Source organism: Arachis duranensis, chromosome 10 (genome assembly GCF_000817695.3).
Source record: "Arachis duranensis cultivar V14167 chromosome 10, aradu.V14167.gnm2.J7QH, whole genome shotgun sequence".
Taxonomy (NCBI): domain Eukaryota; kingdom Viridiplantae; phylum Streptophyta; class Magnoliopsida; order Fabales; family Fabaceae; genus Arachis; species Arachis duranensis.
The window spans coordinates 93,308,161-93,314,387 of NC_029781.3; positions in this window are offsets into that span (position 1 = coordinate 93,308,161).

Below are 6,227 nucleotides of genomic sequence, written 5' to 3' on the forward strand. Positions count from 1 at the left end.
AATTAGGATTTGCCTCATATCACACATGATTCATAGCTTCAGTCTATACTCTATAGCCATGCAAGATAAACTCAGTCACCCTCACCTAAAATCTTCTTCTTCTCGACTTCTTCACAAAAAAATTCCATAGCTCCGGTCATGTTGTTGCTGAGTCCATCGCCGCTTACCTATTCACAACTCCCATCTTCCTTCACAGCTAGGAATGGACCCACGTTTAATATAGAGGGGCATTTGCCCCCACATTTTTTTTAAATTAATACTTATATACATATATACCACTTATTATATTATATTTGTCTCAAAATAAAATATAAATAGTTCTTTTGTATTTTATGTTAAAAAATATTTTGTTAAACTTAACACATAATAATAATTATATTGTTAAATTTGATTTAGTATGAAAAATAAATAAATACACTAAAAAATTAGTGATAATTAATATACTGTAATTATTTTGGTTAAAAAAATATATTATCTATGTATTAATATACTGTAATTATTTTGGTTAAAAAATTTATTTATACTATAAAAATTATAATAAGTAGATTTGATAATTAAATATGAGATAATAAAAAGTAAAATAATTGTTTAAAAATATATATAAAAAATAATATTTAGTCATGTTAAAAATAAAAAAAAAGTCCTTATAAATATTTTTTGTTATTTTAAATATTATACTATGTGTATGAAATTATATTTTTATTATTTTAAATATTATAATAATGATTGTGTGTATATTTCTAGTTCTTATCAATATGTATTAGATAGTTCTAATTTTAAATTTTGAATATATCTAAACCAATTTAGATTGGTCAAGTGATCAACTTAGTCGTCCGATTAAGTAAGTATTGAGGGATCGAATTCTGTCTTGTATGTATAGCAACTCATTGCCGGCCAATTATAAATTCTTAAATGAAATTCAAATTCATGACAGATGAGTCCTTAACTTGTTGAGTATCGTGGAAAGCAAAAAAATATCTATACCTAAGTTTTATTATATTTTTGTCCCCATTACTAAATTTTTCTAGGTCTGTCACTGACTCACTATTCACAGCTTATGTCATCATCGCTGCTCATCCCGTTACCGTCGCTGTTGAGCCCGTCGCCACATTTCTCCTGCCGAGTTCCTTTTCTCTATAGGTAAATTCCCCCCCTCTCTCTCTCTCATTGTGAGTATATTAAATTCTTCTCTTTTTCTTCCACAGAATCATCACTTAGTCACCTTTGCTATGAGCCCGAACGTTACTGCTGTTGCAGTTTTATCTGAGTCTGTCATCAAATAAAATAGAATTTTTATTCAAGTTAAAAATAGACATGCATGAGATCATTTTTGCATGTAATTTTTTAAATTTTCTCATCCAAATTTGATCTATGTGGTTGAGTATTTTAGTATGGGATCATCGTGATTTTGTTGTGACACTAATGTGATAAAAGTTTCGGTAATTTCATAACTAATATATGAGGTAGACCAAATTATTAAAGTAATAAGAGAAATAACATTCAGATTTTCGCATCAAATTTATAAGAGGTTATCTCAGGAAAATATATATTTATAACCCAAGTAGAAGATTGTTAGAAAATTATTATTTCTTAATATATTTATTGATAATACATATATTAATTATAATCGTAAATTAAATAATTCACATTGTTAAATAATTAATATAAATTATCAATTAAATAAAAATATCAATATTTCATATAATTAACTATTATTTAATTAATTATCATTTTATATAATTATTTATTTTTTACATAACTTGCCAAATGGCAAGTGTTGATTGGATAATGGGAGTCCCCATTTAGAGGGACTCCTTCTTGAAATTAGGGAGAGAACTCACTTTGAATCCACTCCAATGCTCCAATTCTTTTTTCTCTATGACACAACAGTAACCGAACCCTAATTTCCTTTCTGTTGGAGATGCTCTTAGTTATATTTTTTAATGATTTAACATGGATGATCTTGAAGTTGAGAAATCCTAAAATTTTCAGTTAAAATAAAAATTTTACTCAATCAAATGATAATAAATAATTTTATTGAATTAAATTATATTAATGTGATCATTTGATGATAAAGAATGCTAGAAAAATAAATAAATAATATTTTAAGAGTATAGAAATATTAAATTGTCATTTCAATTTACTTTTTAATCAACAATAATAAATATCTTAAATTAATTAATTTTTTACAAAAATTATACACCTAAAATTATTTTATTTTTTCAAAAATCTTTTGAAAATGCAATGGTTCAATGAGAAGTTGACTATTGAGAATTGAATATAATATTTTTAAATTCATATTTTCAATAAAAAGATGTACTTAGTTCTATCCATCCTAAATAATTCTATATTCCCTATTACTTATTCATCTAAATAATTCTAATATTAATAGAATATTATTTTTAGATGAAAAAAATTTTAAATATATTTATTCTATTTCAAAAATTAATATTCATATTTAACTTAGAATTCCAACAAATATGACAAAAAATATTATATTTTTAAAAAATTAAAGTAAAATATCTATAAATATATTTTTGTGCTTTAGCTTTAGATTTTTCAAAAAAATTTGGCAAGTTAATGGAATCAAATCATATTTCTATAACTATATAAGAATGTATATTGCACATAAATAAAAAAAATTAGGTATAGTAAGAACAAATACATAAATTAAAATAAAATTTAGAAAAATAAGAACCAATAAAATATTGAAGGAAAGAAATATAAATAGAAGAGAAAAAAATTATTACATGAAAGAGAAATAATTTAATAAATTTTATGTGTATATAAAAGAAGAATAAAAAGAAGATATACAGTACTTTATTTAATTTAGCAAAATTTATGGGAATAAACACATAGAATAAGAGAATAAAAAATGATAATAAAAAGAAGCTAAACATCTGAATTAATATCAAAAAATAAAAATTAATAAAATAATGATAATCTATCATAATCTTAATCTTTTAATATAATTAATTAATAATAATATAATTAGTCTACCATAATCAATTTTGTTACTCACTTTAACCTTATTATTCATTTATTGTATCTAAAAAAGTATATAATGTCACACTTATTTTTAAAAAGATGAAACTCTTCAAATACACGGTATAATATATAATTTAAGAACAATAAAATAAAAATATCTAGAATTTTATAATAGTATTTGAAATTTTCAACGATGATAATACGTATAAATAATAAAATTAAATTATTATATACAATTTTTACTTTTTATCTTATTATGATTGAAGTTATCATTAATGGTAAAAAACTAATTTTAAATAGTCCCAATTTGTATTTCATAACATAATTAAAGCACAATTCATAATTTTTTATTTTGTGATTAATCAATATTTTTTAAATTTTTTGGTTAACTCTTCTGTATTTTATGATTGATAAATTTTTTTTATAAAACACAAATTAATGATGAATTATTACAATAATAATTAATTAAAAAAATCAAGAAAAAATTATAAAAATAAATAAAAGATAAAAATAGAGTGAACATTTATTTTGAAACTAAAAATTTGTTAATTGTGCTAGAAATTCTAAAAATTTGTATCTTATTATATAATCAATTTTGTTACTCACTTTAACTTTATTATTCATTTATTGTATCTAAAAAAGTATATAATGTCACACTTATTTTTAAAAAGATGAAACTTTTCAAATACACGGTATAATATATAATTTAAGAACAATAAAATAAAAATATCTAGAATTTTATAATAGTATTTAAAATTTTCAACGACGATAATACAAAGTATTTAAATCGACCAAATGAATTCAATAATTATCATTTGCACATCTTATTTAAATTTGAATTTTAAAATTTAATTTGTATCTTTCTTTTTCTAATATAAATTATTTTTGACAAAAAATAGAGAAAAAAATTTATTAGACTAAAAAAATATCCGATCAAAAAATTATTATAAGAAGATTTATAATTAGAGAAGAAAAGAATAAAAGTATTAATAATAATTAAGAAAAAGGAACGAAGCTTGTATTAAAGAATGTTAGAAAAGAAATAATAAAGTTCATATTATTAATAATAATGTTGAGGAATGATGGTGCTGCTTTAGGCTTCTAACCTTTGTCTTTGGCCATCTTTTTTTCTGTTCTTTGCTTCTTTTTTTTTTAAATTATCAAGTCATAAAAAAATAAAGAACAATTCAAGAAAACGAAAACAGCAAGATCAAAAACAGTAAGATCAATAGTAACTATATAAATCAAAATATATAGGAAAGAAATAAACTATTATATGATAGAATTAACATGAGTATATTTTATCATTAAATAAATAAAATTAATGCACAAAAAAATTACATGTAAAGAGAAAAAAAAGAAAAAAAAGAGTTAAAATATTCAAAGTGATAAAAAGATTATTTTATAGAAGACTATAAAATAAAGAACTTCTAACTAAATTAAACTGTACTTATTATTATTAGAAAGAGTAAGAGAGCAGTAGAGAAAAAGTTTGTGTGTATATAAAAAATTTATATAATACTATATAATAATATTATCATTACCAATACTATATAATATCAAAACAAAAAAATTACGGTGCTAATATAATATTATCAATATTATATAAATCATCTTTGTATTTATTTTTCTGTGCGTATATAATATTTAATTAATACATTAAGACATATATAAATATTTTATTAATACATATATAATATAATAAATTATATTAATATTTAAATATTTAATCAAATTAATTAGGTGAAATAATTAAGTCATCGTAATAAATTATATTGAATGAATTAAAATAATTAATTTAAGAAACACTAAGCATACCACGTCAGCTCCATCATTAAATGCAGACATCTGATTTTTATATAATATAATAGATTAATAATAATATAATTAGTCTACCATAATTTTAATATAATCTTTTAATGTAATTAATTTTAATTAAATAATCAAATAAATTGAATATAAATATGTCTAATTTAATCGTATAAAAAATAGTAAATTTTTTACAATTAGATATATTATATATTATTATTAGTGACATATAAATATTAAAATTATATTAATACATTAATAGAAATAACTTGAGTATATTTTTCATTAAATAAACAAAGTTAATGCACAACAAAATTACATGTAAAGAGAAAAAAATAATATTAATACATTAATAGAAATACATTATTATAATAAAAAGTTGCAAGAATTAAAATAGCTGAAATTTATTAACTTTAATTAGTTAAATTAGCATAAAATAAGAAAGAGATGATTATTCAGATTAAATAAATTAAAAAAAATATTACTGAACAAAGTAAATATTACAATAATTATATTACTAATTAAAAAATAATCTATTTAATCAATTCAAATTTTTATTGAAAATAGAAAACTAAAGATTATCAATGAATAAAAATAAATAGGATATAATACATTAAAGAATAATTTTGGTAGTATAAATAATAAAATTAAATTATTATATACAATTTTTAGTTTTTACCTTATTATAATTTAAGTTAATATTAATGGTAAAAAACTAATTTTAAATAGCTCCAATTTGTATTTTATAACATAATTAAAGCACAATTCATAATTTTTTATTTTGTGATTAATCAATATTTTTTAAATTTTTTGGTTAAGTCTTCTGTATTTTATGATTGATAAATTTTTTTTATAAAACACAAATTTATGATGAATTATTACAATCATAATTAATTAAAAAAATAAAAAAAATTATAAAAAATAAAATAAAAGATAAAAATAGAGTGAACATTTATTTTGAAACTAAAAATTTGTATCTTATTATATAATCAATTTTGTTACTCACTTTAACCTTATTATTCATTTATTGTATCTAAAAAAGTATATAATGTCACACTTATTTTTAAAAAGATGAAACTCTTCAAATACACGGTATAATATGTAATTTAAGAACAATAAAATAAAAATATCTAGAATTTTATAATAGTATTTAAAATTTTCAATGACGATAATACAAAGTGTTTAAATCGACCAAATGAATTCAATAGTTATCCTTTGCACATCTTATTTAAATTTGAATCTTAAAATTTACTTTTATCTTTTTTTCTAATATAAATTATTTTTGACAAAAAATAGAGAAAAAATTTATTAGACTAAAAAAATATTCGATCAAAAAATTATTATAAGAAGATTTATAATTAGAGAAGAAAAGAATAAAAATATTAATAATAATTAAGAAAAAGAAACGAAGCTTGTATTAAAGAATGTTA